Source organism: Hemicordylus capensis, chromosome 4, assembly GCF_027244095.1.
Source record: "Hemicordylus capensis ecotype Gifberg chromosome 4, rHemCap1.1.pri, whole genome shotgun sequence".
NCBI lineage: Eukaryota > Metazoa > Chordata > Lepidosauria > Squamata > Cordylidae > Hemicordylus > Hemicordylus capensis.
In genome coordinates this window covers 301,078,528-301,095,483 of record NC_069660.1, presented here as the reverse complement: position 1 = coordinate 301,095,483, position 16,956 = coordinate 301,078,528, and positions in this window count along the sequence as shown.

Below are 16,956 nucleotides of genomic sequence, written 5' to 3'. Positions count from 1 at the left end.
AGCACGAAAGGGCAAGAGGCCATCCAAACTGCAGGACCCACAACTCATCTGATGCTCAGCAACATGTCCTAAATCCCAGAGACTCAGTTCTACCATTAGGAGTGCTGGATCAGGGGCGTAGCTATAAATAGGGATGTGCATGGAACCGGTTCGGAGGCCCTTTATGGGCCTCCGAACCAGTTCAAAGAACCGGCGGTTTGGCCGGTTCGAAGGCAGTGGGGTGCCGCTTTAAGAATGGGGGAGGGTGTACTTACCCCTCCCACCGCTTTCCCCCCACCGGTGTCCTTTGTTTAGAAAGCTAATTGGGGTGGCAGCGTACCTCCCTGCTGCCCCGTTGCCCCCGTTGGCTAGATATGGCCAGAAGTCCTTGATGCGCCTGCACACATCAGCAACGTGCATGCGTGCATGCCGGCAACATGCGCACGTGCATGCCGGCGATGTGCACGTGCACATGCCAGCACGCACAGGGACATTGGGGACTTGCGGCCATATCCGGCCAATGGGGGCAACGAGGTGGCAGGCACACAAACATAAACACATTTGCCATGATTCAAGAGACCCGCTTAACAGGAAAGACACAGGATGGTTCAAACAGTTCACTTAATGGTGGATCCAAATTGGTTCTGCAAACTGGCCCGAAGCAGAGAAGGGCAGTGAAATGGATGGGGAACATTTAGGGAAGAACAACCCTGCTCCATCCCTCTCGCTCCTACAAAATCAGGGCTTCTCTGAGGTCAAAGCCAAGTCCCCGAGAGCGAGCAGGGTGAGGAGAGGCCGCCAACCCACGGGGCACACAGCTGAACCTCTCTGGGGATGCACTCCTTGGAGCGCACAAGGAAGGTCCTCTATAAGGGGGGGGCACCGAGAAGCTGCACACCGCCTCCCCCTTGGCCCACAACTTTCTTTGCTAGGGTAGATGCTTTATATGAAAGGCACTCTCCTCCTCCTAAAAGGACAACAGCAAAGGAGCCTCGCACCATCACCCAGAGGGCCTCTCACCACGGGCTGCAGCAGAGGGCCATTCACGGGCTGCAGCAGGCTTCCAAAACACTTACGTGGGATAGGTTAGCAGATCCGATTCTTAACCACGTAGGGCACATTCTGCCTGCCTTCCTGCCCACCCGCTTCAGCTTTGCTTCCCCCGCCCCAGGAGGGCTCCGCTGGAGGTGGGTCCTCCTCCTCCTTTTCCTCCTGCTGCTCCCCCTCCACAGCTTGTTTACCTGGCCTCCCTGCCCCGTCCTCCTCCTTGTCGGTCCCACAAGGGAGAAGAAGCGGGAGGTGAGGAACAGCTCTGAGCGGAGGGAAGGATGAAGCAGGGAGGAGGACGCAGATGCTGCTCCCCCTCACCCCAAAGCCCTGCCCCTCTCCTCACTGGCAGGCTGTAGGAGGGGGGCGAGGACATGAGCCCGGCTCAGCCAATCAGCAGAGGGAGGAGAGCAGCAGCCCCCGCCCCACCAACAAGCTCCTCAGCCTGCCGGTACAGGGGAGCCTTGGGAGCTGAGGTGGGCATGCAGCAACACAAGGCTGCCGAATGAGTGGAGAGGCAAGGTGCTCGCCACCTGCTTGGCCACTGCTGGTGTGCTGTGCCCCACAGCCGCTCCTCCCCCCACCAGCATACATTGTGGCTAGTTGCTGCAGTGCTACTGTCACCAGGAGCCGAGGCAGGCACATGGCGCAAAGCTGCCGAGCAAGCCGCTGCTGGCGCCATCGTGGGGCTGGTCCAAGCATGTGGCCTGGGGTGATTGCATCGGTCACCCCTCCCTCAGCTTGGGCCTGATTGTGCAGGTAGGAAGTGTCCTGCTGTACCTGTGTTCAACATAATGTGTACATAACTGTACTTATGGAGAGATCTGTAGCTGTGTACACTGAACAGTCATGCAAACGTTCAACATAATGTCTGAATAGAGCTTTTGTCTTCTGTAGATTGGTGACAGAAACTACAGTTCCACACTCCCTTCCATGCACTCATGATCAGCAAGACATTAGGGGTGTGCATTTTGGAATTTTCTTGTTTCAATTTGTATCTGAATCGAAACACCCCCATTTTGTTTTGTACCCAAATTTTCTGAATCCGAATCAGCCCTGTTTTGTTTTGTAGCTGAATTTTCTGAATCTGAATCCGAATCTATTTGGATTTTTAAAAAGGGTACCAGGGCAAAAAGAGTGGGTGGTGCTGGTAGTGTCCAATGGGTGGAAGCTACCACCCAAATTTCAAAGGAATTAGGCAAAGGGCTGATTTTTTGTGAATTTATTAAGTTTACACATCTTTAAGAATTTTCCCATAGGGAATAATGGGGATTCCAGCAAATGTATCGCTTCAAATCAAGGGGAAAGGGATGACCCAGAGCAGAGTGTGGTGGGTGGTAGTGCCCAATGGGGGCAAGGAAACTTCCAGAATTATCTCAAAAGAATTAGGAACATAGGAAACTGCCATATACTGAGTCAGACCATTGGTCTATCTAGCTCAGTATTGTCTTCATAGACTGGCAGCGGCTTCTCCAAGGTTGCAGGCAGGAATCTCTCTCAGCTCTGTCTTGGAGATGCTTCCAGGGAGGGAACTTGAAACCTTCTGCTCTTCCCAGAGCGGCTTCTTCCCCTGAGGGGAATATCTTGCAGTGCTCACACATCACGTCTCCCATTCATATGCAACCAGGGCAGATCCTGCTTAGCTATGGAGACAAGTCATGCTCAACCACAAGACCAGTTCTCCTCTCCATTGGGCAAATCTTTTGTGAATTGTTGAAGTTTATGTGTCTTTTAAGATTTCTCCCATAGGGAATAATGGAGGTTTCAGCAACCCCTTAATTCCACTTGGGGGGCACTGGGGTTGCCCAGAGTGAGGGGTTGTGTAGTGCACATAGGGTGCCAACCACCCCCACACCCACAAGCCTGTGGGGTACTGGGTTTTGTGTTTCTGAGGTGTTCATTGTAGATTCTCTGGTAGTATATGAGATTTTCAGTGAAAACCAAGAATCCACTCTCATATGCTACCAGAGAATCTACACTCAGAACACCACAGAAACAACAGAACCCAGCACCCCATGGGTTAGCAACCCTTCCCCTGGCCAATGTGGGGTCAGTAAAGAGTGGCAAGAAGCAAAAGAGCCAATGGGGAACAAGGAGGGAATTGTCAGCAGGTCAGCCCATGATTTAGGTCACCGATCAGAAGGCTGGAAGGGTGGGAAATTCAAAGAGATGTCAAACACAAAATGGAGACTGACTCAGAGATCACCACAAAATGGAGGTCCGAAACAACAAACTGTTTTGTAGCCGAAACAGGGACGTTTTGTTTTGTATACAAACTTTTGGATCTGGAAAATGGGTGTTTTGTTTTATCTACAAAACACCCGAAACAGGCTGTTTTGGGTACAAAACGTTTTGTATCCGAAACGTTTCGCACATCCCTACAAGACATACTGAACTACAGAAAAAAATAAGAAAAGAAGTAGAAAGTTTCAACATAAAGAAGGTTTTAACAAAAAGAAAGGCTGGATGTGGTAGTTTATCCTCTGCTTTATGTTCAGGACATTCTTCCGCCAATAGTTTCTTCCTCAGTTTTTAGAAAACTTTGCACATTCTGGCTGCTTGCATCTTGAGTGTCCATCATGTGAAAGACAGATCAGCCCTATTCAGACGTATGTATGTTAAGGTGCCTGTATAGATGTACATTTCTGTGTGTGAACGTACAAGCATTTATTTTAAAAGTGAACCTGGGTACAGGTCACTTTAAATACAGGGTGCAGCTAGGAAGTGAACCCTGCGCATTTCCTACTGTACTGTGCTGAACATAATGCATCAGTAACTGTACATGAATACAGACCTATATGTACATATGCCATACACAGATTGTCTATGTGTGAATAGTGCTAGTCTGTTGTACTGAAAAGTTGCTGTTGTCCATTTTTTTAATGCTGCAAGCATAACTATTAGAAATAGTGGTGACAGCATCCTTGAAGTTGGGAGTGGGCAGAATTAGATGTGCATTGCCCATCATTAAACCCTCCCCCCACCACTATTGAATCCAGGTAATGTTAAGGATTCTACTGCCGACACAATATAGTCTAGTCTTATTATCTCCATATTGTGTTTTGTTGGCGGAAGAAGCTAAGGCAGAAGAAACAAAGTGCTTACAGCTACCTTCTGTATGGCTAACAAAAACCCAGGAATGTAGTCCTGTGTTACCTATATATTGTGGGGTGTGTATGTGTGCTAGTTTGATATTCAGATCTTCGGGAAAGGGCTTCTTTTTTCAGGGTATTCAGGAGGAGGTAATCAGTTGTGAAGCTAAAATATACGGCCTCTATTCAAACTCAGCCCCAGAGGTGGAGCACACGTTTGGCTTTTCATGTTGACCCAGACTGTGTGGGTTCTGTTGGAATCCTCTGTCTGAGTAATTGGTATTTGCAAAATGCCAAAGGAAACTGCTGAGAGTTCTCTCGCCTGGCAATGAGCCCTGCCTGATCTAAACACCAACCCAAAGGGTGGGAACTGAGGCCAGGATGTGCTGGAGAAGGGGGTGAGAATCAGGCGGCAAAATGCTGAGGTTGTAGAATGGAGGCATCACTCAGGTGATGGATTCTAGTTCTAGATGCTTCTCCACATAAAAAAGAGGGAGGTAGACAGACAGCCAGCACAGCAAAGAGAATGATTCTATCCTGGCCGAGCTGATCTTTGTTCTTGCAATATGTTTTTAATACAGGAAAGCATTCAAAAATGTGTCACCCACCCATAGTCTGAAGTGGCACCGCCTGTTCCACTGCTGTAGCATGCGACCGCCATTTTGCTGCCGGTTTAAACAAGGCCCCAGCATCATTGGCCTTCACTTGTGGTTTGTGGAGTCCCTGGTCTGAGTCTCAGGCCCAAACTACCCATAAGGAGAGTAGAATGTCTTCTGAGACAGGACTGCCCTAATCCTATCTACAGCTAGCATGGTGGCTTGGTTAAAATACCAGAGTGGAAAGGCATAAGTTCAAAGCCTGGTGGAGCTTTCTGGGTAGCCTTCATGGGCATCCAGAGTGGAGGGCAATCCCCCCGGATCCAGCCAATTACCACTGAATTCAATGGGGCATACTCTCAGGGAGGGGGGTATTGGATTGCTGGATGTTTGGAAGTGAAGGACTTTGTGCTGTCTCTTGTCTCAAAAACAGTGGAGGACAGACTAATGAGTCAGAGGGCTAGAGGGTCAAGACATTGGTCATCCCTTCTTTACTGCTCTGACACTATCCCTTTGGAATGTAGATTGCTACTCTTGGGGACACTTCCTTCCTTCCAGCCACTTCCTTCTTCCTCTCTCTCTTCTCTTCCTGTTCCTTCTACCTTGCAACATGCAAGCTCCTCTCTCCCTGCACCATGTGTGCAGAGATGCAGAATCCATCTGCATCCAGCTAGCTAGATAAATTAGAGATCCTAACTCCTCACTTTCCTATCTAGAATGGAGTTCTCTAATAAATATCATTTATATTGATTTGAAACTATGAACTGGCTCCAGGTTACTTTACTCTCAGCATACACACATGCCTAACTAAATTCCGCTGTGTTGTGCCTCTGTGCACTCTGCTATAATGAAAAAGGGTTTCTCCTACCAGAGAGAATTCCCAATAGGATCCCCCCCCCGACAAAAAAATGTCCTGTGAACACCAGCTGCGGAGTCAGCTGAACGGTGGCTTGGGTCTGGCCCCGCTTGGCAGCCCCCTCCACTTATGCCCCGTGCATGTGATGTCATGCACACAAGGGCGTGGCTCGGGCTCCAGAGGATTCCGAAGCGAACTCCCCCCGCCCCTCATCTGGGCTGCCAAGAGTCCGAGCGAACTCTCTGTTTGTTATTTCAGGCACCGCTGGCTGCTCAATAGGCAGTTTCCCCCTTTCCCTGAAATAACAAGCTGAGAACTCGCTTGGGCTCTCGGCAGCCCAGGCCACGCCCCTTTTTGCATGTGATGTCAGCCAGCACTTCCTGAAATAACAAACAGAAAGTTTGCTTGGGCTCTTGGCAGCCCGGGGTTGGGAGGGGGTAGTTCGCTCTGGGCTCCTTTGGAGCCCGAGGCACACACTACTGCGGCCTTCAGCAGCCCTTTTCATTGGCGGCCCGGGTTCTTTGAACCCGTTCACACAATGGTGGCTATGCCCCCTAGTGGACACCCTTGGTAGCTTTGGGCCATTCACTCTCTCTGATCCTAGCCTACCTGAAAAGGTGAAAATAAATAGGGAAGAACATAAGAACAGCCCTGCTGTATCAGGCCCATGGCCCATCTAGTCCAGCATCCGGTTTCGCACAGTGGCCCACCAGATGCTTCTGGAAGCCTACAGGCAGGAGTTGAGGGCATGCCCTCTCTCTTGCTGTTAGTCCCCTGCAACTGGTATTTGGAGGCATCCTGCCTCTGAGGAGGAGATCCAGGAAAGTTGCCTTGAGCTTTTTGGTAGTGCTGTGCATTGCACCACTGCCCATCATGTTGGCCAACAAAAACTTTGGGCAACAAGGCTCTGCAGTCTAAGAGGTACAGTATGTGATATTACTCTGCAAAGCTGAGAAGTACAGTATACAATTATAACATCACAGCAACCATTCACAACTCTCTAGAAAGCCTACACTGTTATGAACGGTCGCTGTGTTTACCTTGTGTACATTTGAGCTTCGCAGAGAAGTATTACAGACCGCACCGCATTTCACGTCCTTCTGGCATCACTACAGATTCTCTCTATATCTGTGCATATATCTGCCAACTGCAGATAACGCCTTATGCATCTGGTAAAGTGGGTTCTAGTCCATGGAAGTTGATGCTGCAATAAATCTGCTTGCCTTTAAAGGTGCCACAAAAATTCTTTTTGTGCTTACTCTGCTCTTTATTATCCTTCACAGACTTCAAGACAGAGACATGGTACTGAAAGCAACCCAGAACACTTGCATTCCCTTTAGCAGGGGTTCTCAACCTTGGACCCCCAGATGTTGCACTATAACTCCCTTCGGCCATTGTGGCTGGCCTGGGGATGACAGGAGTAGTAGTCTAACTCCAACAACATCTTGGCACCCAAGAGTGGGAAGCCCTCCTTTATGGAATTGTTCCTTGCTACAAGAGTATTATCCACCCTGCGAGAGCCAAGAAATTTGATTTTATCCCCAAATCCTGAAAATAGTGAACTTTAATAGTATGAACATGCATGCATTGGTGGAAGAGTGCGCCATTAAGAGCTGCTTAATTCAGCTTGAAACTGACCTGCATTGTCTATGCGTGCAAAGCTGAAGCCCTTGTGTTAAAAGGATCATGCTGTGACTTTTATTAAATGCTGCTACACGGCATTCTAGTTTCAGCACAAAGTTCCAATGAAAAGCCCAGCAGATATTGTCTTGCTTGATAAATATGTAGGCATAAAGAGCAGGATTTATTAAAAATCCTTCTTTGCATATGCCATTGCCTTATTGAATTAGTCTTGGCCGTTCTTAGTGCTCTGTGGATATTCTTAAAGATGTTTAAGATGTACACTGACAGAAGAAAAATCTCTGAATAGATCAGCAATAGCTAGGGGTGGGTTAACAGTCTCTGGAAGCAGGTGGTCGTAGTGAACGGATCACAGAATTCCACAAAAATAGTTGAAAATAGCAACATATTTGCAACGGCCTCTATTCACATACCAAAGACCATTGCCTGAGGATTTCCTTGGCTCGTCTGAATTGGTAATCTGGAATAATCTGCATGCACGTTATATAACCTGCTTTCTATTTCTGGCAATCTTGCAGCCAGAACTGTACACCATACCTCCTAGATTACTTGGCCATGCCCCCCTACACATTCGTAGGCCAGTCCCCTAATTAATCAGTTAAATGTTTGGGGACTGCTTGGGGATTGCTTAAGCTTTAACCTGTCTGTTGTATTCATATATGCTACCATCAGGTATCCTATTCTGATTTAAAAACCAAGATATTGAGGCTGTTCTCAATATCCTGATCCCGGCGGGGCAGAGCCGCCTAGCCCAGTTGTTAGCCGAGGTTAAGGGCGTGAGTGCTCCCTTAACCTGGGCTACTTGCTCATGTGCAAGCAGCCTCACCTCACAGAGAGACAGGCGCCTAGGACGTCTGTCTCTTGGGGGAATCCACCAATGTATCATGCATGTCACAAGGTGCATTGTGGGATCTCTAGAGGCCGGGACAATGAGTCTCGGCCTCTATTTACCTGCACTGAGGAGACTGCAATTACCCGTGGAGACTGCAATAGCTCACGGAGATTACAGCTTGCACTGACACAGAGACAAGTGCCTAGAGCGCCCGTCCCCTGGGGGAAGCCCCCAGTGTACTGCACTCAGCATGCGGTGCACTGTGGTATACTTGGAGGCCACGTGTCCTGGCCTCTGTTGATCCATACTCCTGGCAATGCTGGTCATATGGGTACGTGGCTTGCACACCTTTGGGGCTGTGAGCAGTCGTATGGGCAGGCAGTGTCTGTGTGTGTAAGATATATTTTAAAAACATCATTGTCGGATGATATTCTATTGCAATTCGATATATACTTCAGCGCCTACAGTGGATGAAATAGCAAGCTGTGTGCTTCTTGATGCCTTGAATTTTGTGTAAGTAGATGCCCTAGAGACAAGGGGTATCCACCCTCTCGACCAATATTTGCCTTCTAGAAGCCCTGGGGAGGGTGCTCCAGAATGACAACTCCAGCAACCTATACTAAGAACAGGCTAACAAGACATCCCCAAAATGTTTCTTTTCTTTAAGGAAGAAAACAGTGATAGTGATTTAGCAGAGACAAGAGCTCAAAAACTAGGGTCTGTTCCCCCAAAATAAAGACTGTCGGAGCATATGAACTGCGACTTGAAAATCATGCAGTTCATTTCAGTACATCTAAACTTTTCCAGCAGACTAAACTAAAGAGCTAATTAGAATAAGGCTGTGAGGTGAACATGAATTTAAAAGTGCCAATTACACTGTAGACCATATTTAGACATACTGTCGGTTTTAGAACAGTCTTGAAAAAATAAGCACAAATGTCAAGATATGATCAATGTTCCCAAACCGGAAAGAATTCCTCCACTATCACTCAATGGTGGTATTGCTGCATTCATTTGTTTGCCCCATGATATCCCACTCCTCTTTAGGAAGCTCAGAGATGCTCACATGGAGTTCCATAGATCAAGATTTCACCCATTTCAACTTTCCACTGGGCATGCCCACACCATTCAGATTCTCCCTGAGTTCATAATAGCCCAGGCCTATGTGTATTTATTCAGAAGTACGTCCTCCCATTGACTTCAACAGGATTTACTCTCAAAGTTTTAAAAGTTTTAAACTTTTTGTTTCTGTTTTAACTAATGTTTTACTTTCTGTTCTTATTTTGTTGTAAATCGCCCAGACACGTAAGTTTTTGGCGGTATAAAAATATGTTTGTTAAATGAATGAATAAATAAATAAATAAATATAGTGTGCATAGGACTGCAACTATTTATGATCCTGCTTATATGCTCAGAATAGGTTTTGCATTATTCATTCATTCATTTATCTATTCATTTATTCTTTTTCTAAAATATCCCTTTTAGAGATTGGTACAAGAATAATGAGCTTGCATGAACAAAAAAATTGATCAATTCAAGTTAAAGTTTATAAATGTGCCCATCTTAACACCAGCGTGGTGTAGTGGTTAGACTGCTGGACTAGGACCGGGGAGACCCGAGTTCAAATCCCCATTCAGCCATGATACTAGCTGGGTGACTCTGGGCCAGTCACTTCTCTCTCAGCCTAACCTACTTCACAGGGTTGTTGTGAAAGAGAAACTCAAGTATGTAGTACACCGCTCTGGGCTCCTTGGAGGAAGAGCGGGATATAAATGTAAAAAATAAAAAATAAATAAAATAATTAACACAAAATCTCCTGGTTTTCCCTCTCCCTTTAAATTATGGCTGCTTTCTCACAAGCTATTTATTCTGGAATTGCTATCCTTCATTCATTTAGGAGAATCAAGATCATATTGTTGCCAGTCAGTTACATTCTCCTGTTTCCCGCATTGTCCTCCTGTCTTGTTTCAGATCTGGTATGTGGCCATTTTGGGACTCCCGACATAAAATGCACCTGCAGTGCCAAGCTGAGCAAAACACCTTTGCAGCTTTTCCGGGCCTCTGTGTCTTTAATTAGCAGCTTCCTCCTTGCAGCCATTGCTTCCTGTCCAGCATGGGTGCATCATTATTGACAAATAGCCTCTTAAGCTCCTTAATCAGACAGTTCCTATTCCCCTGGGAAACATTGGTCCTATCCGTTTCCTGGCCCCAGCCCTGTTATCCACCTCTTCCTTGCCTGCAGCAGCAAACAAATCTCTAGGTGTACTGCAGACGAGGAAGAGGGGTGAATGCCAGGACTGGGAGCAACAAATTTCCTCTGTCCACTCTTTCTACTCCAGGCAACATTTTATACACCTCGATCATATCTCCCCTTAATCGCCTCTTTTCCAAGGTAAAGAGCCCCAGATGCTGTAGCCTAGCCTCATAAGGAAGGTGCTCCAGGCCTCCTGATCATCTGGGTTGTCGTCTTCTGCACCTTTTCTACGATGTCTTTCTTAAGATACGGTGACCATCATTGTCCGCAGTGCTCCAAATGTGGCAGCACCATAGATTTGTATACGGTCATTATAATATTGGCATTTTTATTTCCAATCCCCTTCCTAATGATCCCTAGTAGGGGTGTGCACAGAACCACTCTGGGTGGTTCGGTTCATGCCTAGAACCAGATCAAACCAGTTCAAACTGGTTCAACCGGGTTCTAGTGTTTGCAAAGGGAAATAAGGTAAGGATTCCCCTTTGCAAGCAATGGGGGAAGACTACAGGGTTGGAACAGGGTAGGTGGGGGAGTGGGCGGGAGCTTACGCGCCGTGGTGGTGCCATGGCTCCTCAGTGGTGGTGGCGGCTCCCCTAGGCCCCACCGACACTCCTAGGCCCCACCGGCGCCACCCCCCACATCAGTGCGGGCTGGCAGGGGCCCAGTTCAGGCCTCTGCGTCATTAGAGTGACCTCCATGCATACACAGAGACCCCAAACTGGGCCCCCGCCGGCCCCTACTGATGGGAGGAGCCTTGGTGGGGCCTGGGGTGCTGCCACTGGCCCACCACCGCCAAGGAGCCATGCTACCACAGTAGTACATATGGTAACCTCCCCCTGCCCCCCACCTTATTCAACCCGATAGGATTCTCCTGATGCTTGTAAAGAGGAATCCTTACCGGATTCCCCTTTACAAGTTGAACCAGGCCAAACTCCAACGGCCCCCCCTTTTTTTCGAGGGCTGGGCCAGTTTGAGCCCGAACCAATCAAACTGGGCTGGTTCAACATGAACCCAGTTTGAGCTCAAACCAGTTTGCACACCCCTAATCCCTAGCATCGGATTTGCCTTTTTCAAAGACAATGAAGGAAATTCTGCGCTGGCGTTGAATAGAGGCACTTGGAGTAACTTTCCTCATTCTGTCAGCTGGCATTTGCATCCCACCTTTCTTTTCCACCCGTTGAATTCTTCAAGGCAGCTCACAAGAAGTAACTAAAACAGCAGGCCTGTGCAAAGTCAGATCGGTCAAATTGGACATTTTATTGGATTTTACCAGAAATGGAGGGGTTTGGAAAGAGTCTGTATCTGAACTTAAATAACTCAGTTCAGGTCAGACTTTTCCGACTGCTTCCAGAAAAAAATTGGGACTCTCCAGAGCAACAAATAGTGGCGAGGTGCCCCCCTCCAACTTGTGGTCGCAGCTGCAACTGGGTGGGAGGGGGGTATCTTCTGCCCTGCCTTCCTGCCCCATGCATATTTAATTTTTTAAAAGGTTTTTTAAAAAATTTTTGGCCCATTCTTAACTCACTGTCAGCGAGCACCAGTCAATTTCCAGGTATTTCACATGATTTTTTGAAGTTGCATCACTTCCTCTTGTATTCTCGGTTGTTATATCAGTTCCTCTGCAACTCTCTGGTATTGTGTTACTTTTCTTCCAGGTTCCAGTGAGTATGCACAGTTGTTGTTGTTGTTAAATGCTGCTTGTCCTGACTCTGACCCAATCCTGACCCCAACCCCGAACCTGACCCCAATTTTCATAGGGGTCCAAAGAACCCTGAACTGACATTTGTGGGGTCGGAAAAGGTCAGGTGGGACCCGACTCTGACTTCTGGTCTGTGCTCAGGCTTATAAAACAGTAACATTATTTAGCTCTCTTTCTGAGATGACCAAACATGATGAGCAGATCTCATTTTGTATTTTCCTTCACCCTCAAAAGCACCTCCTGTTAAATGGCTGCCTGGAAGACAGCTGTTGATGACAGTGACAGGCGAGTGGGGCTTCTCCTCCACTAGGCTGCACATAGCAAAGAGGCCTATAGCTCTTGCCTCTTCCTCTCCACAGCAGCTCCAAATGGCAGGAAGGGCTGTCGAGATGGCAGCATTGCCTTCACATCATGGACCTGATCCAAATCATTCACACATTCCCCATAGTTGCTATTAGCCACAGAAGGTAATTCCCAGGAACAAAATTATACCAATAAGTTCCCCCCACAAACACAAAGCCAAAAGCAGCCAATTCCAGGGGTGATTTGAATAGAGGACATGGAAAATTTATACCCAGTTCGCATTACATCTCAGCCCCAATGCAAACTGAATTCCATCCAAGGCTGCTTTGAAGGTTTTAAAAAAAGGACATCAGAAGTTGCCAACACAGAGTTTTTACAAAATATCTAGTTTGGCCGTAAAATATGTCTGAAGAGAAAATTTGTTGCATGAAGTAAAATCTTTACTTATACAGGTGAAGGGGGAATTGATGAAGCAAATCTATGGATGCTATTTTATTATTTTGTCTTTGTGATTATAGGTCAGAACTGTATAAGGTACTGACAAACAAATGCCCACTCTAACAAACTACCCAAAGCTGGATATAGCAGAAGCAGAAGAAAGTCCAAAACACAAAATATTGGCCAGCATTTCCACGGAAAGTTTTAGCAATGGAAAAATGAATAGATCCCAGAACAGTGAATTTGGAAGTTTTTATGTGATGTGATTCTCCTTCCACACATTTTTGAAAAGGAAAGGCCAAATCTTAATTACTAATATTGTGTGTATGTGTTTGTTTAATAATTTACATGGTTTATGCATATTTGGGGATTTCTGTCCATAACGAGTGGAAACCTATGGAAGAGATATTCCTTTGGGACAAGCATGCTAATTAGACCATGTCTGCAAAGCAAAAGTCATGCACAAAGTAGTCCCAAAAGAAAGCTGATTAGGATACAAGTCCACCCACACTCCTTCAGGCAAATCCTCTCCATACTCCTTGATGCCTGCATTGCTAATTTCTGTGGAATGGAGGAAGGATAATGTAGCAGCTGCTGTCAGTTCCTTTACCTTGCTAAGAGCATCATTTCATAGGCACAGTGGTTCATTAATTGCTGTAGAATATCAGTGTGGTTGGGCCTCCAAAGGTCTGATAAGGGCTCCTGGGCTTTGTATGTGACAGCCCTCCTTTAAATGCTTGACTAGTGTTTGACCAATATTTTGCTGGTCAAATTTCGAACCTTAAATTCCCAACTTATTGTTTATTTATATAACTGAAATTATTTATTTCCGTTTCCCCCACATAATTTCTTGGCCAGATCTAGGGCACAATTCCTATATGGAGCTCAGCTTGGCCCTTATAACAACTGTAGCTTATTGGAATCAGTTCAATCTAAAATTTTAAGTTCTATATACCAGGTTCTGCGCTGTGTCCCCAGTGTAGTCTTCCGGGAAGCTGGGGTAATTAGAGTAGAGATTGAGCTTTGTCTGTGTGTCTTTGCATACTGGCTAAGGCTATTATTGCGTCCAGTAGGGTTAGTCTCCTTAGTTGATAATTTTGACAGGAAGAACTTAAGATGAGCCCTGATCAGGCCAAAAGAACACTTAAGCAGAGAGTATTGGATGTTGAAGGAGGAGAGGAGAGCTGGTCTTGTGGTAGCAAGAATGACTTGTGCCCTTAGCTAAGCAGGGTCCACCCTGGTTGCATATGAATGGGAGACTTGATGTGTGAGCACTATAAGATATTCTCCTTAGGGGATGGAGCTGCTCTGGGAAGAGCAGAAGGTTCCAAGTTCCCTCCTTGGAAGGGGCGTAGCTAGGGCAGAGGGGGCCCTGTTCATCCCCCTCTCTGGCGGTCCCCCAGAGTGAGGGAGATAATGAAGAAAATAGGGAAGGGTGGAGCTGGAGGGCCCTCAGGAGCTGGAGGCCCGTGTTCTTTGAACCCTTTCGCTCAGTTATAGCTATGCTGCTGCTCCTTGGCATCTCCAAGATAGGGCTGAGAGAGATTCCTGCCTGCAATCTTGGAGAAGCCACTGCCAGTCTGTAGACAATACTGAGCTAGATGGACCTATGGTCTGTCTCAGTATTTGGCAGCTTCCTATGTTCCTATAAAGGGAAATCTAGATCTAGCCAATCTTCTAAAAGGTGTATTTCTGTCCAATCAACCCCCCCACCCCCACCCCGAGACCTGCAAGCTATTTCAACCATTTAACAGCTTTGAAATTCAGGAGAGCAATGACCCTTACACTTGCTTTAACACACTCCCTACCATGGTACTAGATGAGAAATTTAAGAAAATACCATATACTGCTTGGCTATGCCCTTGTGGCACAGGTGCCATTGAAACAACTGCACATATTTTGCTCTACTGTTCATTTTATAAGGATATCCGAAATAGTTTTATCTCATCTTTTTAATTAAGTTATCCCAGCCATGCTATGTTTTATCTACAGCACCTTTTGTCTGATTACAAAGATTTCATTTCTCTAAAAGTTACTAAATTTTGCTTTATAGCTTGTAAAATACGCAAAGAGATGCTTACTTTGATGTAGGCTCTTACTGTCTTCTGCAAACTGTATGATGATTATTTGGCTGATGACTGTAATAAAGAATATCCATCTATCCACATAATTTTGGACTTCCATTTGGAGGCTGGTAGGCCTGTGTGAAGCTTCAGCCAAAGCAGAATACTCTACACAGCTACATGACATGGAGATGACTGTTCCCACTGTGCAGTGCTGCACTTTCCCCAACATCAGTTGTGGGGGCACCTTAAGGGAAACTGAGCCCTCGCGAGCCCTGGTACCATCTTGGAAGGCATGCACAGAGCGCTGGGAAATGCAGTCCTTACCAGCACTCTCCCCATAGAGCTCTATGGCAAAGGCTCTGGAAAGGTCTACCCTTTCCAGCATTCTTTGGATGCCTTCCAAAATGGCGCTGGGGCTTGAGAAGGCTCCATTTCCTCTCAGTGTTCCCACCATGCAGTGCTATTGTGGGAACTCTGCATAATGCCAGGAGCGTTGTGCTGAGTGATCTGCTTTGGCTGAAGCTTCTCACAGGCCTAGTGGCTGGGATTAAGTCTATTCAAGAGAGATCTCCTTCCCTTATTATCTCCAGCCAGTGCTGCCAGAGCTGCATGTTGTATTCTGTCCAGTATTCTTCTATGTTTTGTTATTTAGAAATTTATCCCAGTGGGGAGCCTGTAGAGTGTGTGGGGTGGGTGGGTGCAGGTAGAGTCAGAAAGGAAAAGGGAGGAAAAGAAGGATAAAACGGAGTTGTTTCTGAATAAACTCTTAGTTAAATCTGCGTAAGATTACTTTGTGTTTGTGAGGGAAACAGGCAGATTTGCACATTCATTGGGATGGGAGAATGGACTGGACCCCGTCATGCCTTTGATTGTCCCAGATTGGAACAGAATCTGCTTTAACTCAGATTTGGTTTAGAATAAACAGAACCATTTCTCAGTTTGCAGGATGGGAAAATAGCTTGGCTTTTTTTGAAACCATTCTAAGGAAAACAGGCATCTATCTCTATATTTCAGCAGATTTGCTATCATGAATTTAGCTGGACTCTTTTTTTTATCAGACATATCACTAGCTATTGAACAGTTGATGGGTCTTAAGGTAAGCTAATGGTTGAGAAATCACCCTGGAGGGGGAAGTCTTGTAAGCCTGTAGTTCTCAAACTTGGGTCCCCAGAGGTTATTGGACTACAACTCCCATCATCCCCAGCCACAGTGTTCAAAGGCCATTGATGGAGCTGTAGTCTAACAACCTCTGGGGATCCAAGTGTGAGAAAACATGATGCAAGCCAACCTTTCCCCTCGTCGGAAGGACTGATGCATGAAATAGCACATCTCCACCCTCAACCAGGTATATGTCTGGTCTATGGAAAGAAACAGCAACTTTCAGGCTAGTTATATGACAAGCACAGACTGAGTTTTGGAGAGCCTGGAATGGAGAAACAAGGTAGGAAGCTGAAGCATCTTGGGGTACAGGTTTTCCCCTTTAATTACCTGATATAAACTAACCAGAGACGAATGTCTGGGGCAGTGTACAAATTTGATAGATAGATAGATAGATAGATAGATAGATAGATAGATAGATAGATAGATAGATCCTTGTAGGAGTGTTCTGCTATTTCATCTCCAACCTATGCTCAGCTTGTATATTTGTAAACAAACCAAATATTAGAGAAACCCTGTAAGCTTCCAGTGATCTTTTCTCTAAAGGAGGCAGAATCCAAGCAGCACTGTACCCCTGGAACTTCTCACCACTCAGCAGGGACAGCCCGTGAACATGCTGCTGGAGGGGCAATGGGAGGAACCTTTAAGAGTAGTTGAATTGTGTGCTTACCTCCACTCCCTCCGCACCTGAATGCTTTTCTGCGAAGCAGCGTGCCTCCTAGCAGCCCCTGCGGCGGGGAATTGCCTTCACCGCTCACCTGGCTTCCATGGAGCCGAGCCCCCACCAGCAGCCAGGTGAATGGCATTCAGGTGCGGCGGGAGTGGAGGTAAGCACCCAATTCATTTACTCTTAAAGGTGCCTCCTGAGGCCCCCAACCCCCGGGGCGCATTCACGGGCCGCCACTGCCACCCTGGAAAGTGGGGAGTGGGCTTGTAACTAGATGTCCTTCATGTGCTTTAACATTTTGAACACTCTGGATGGGACAAGGTAGATC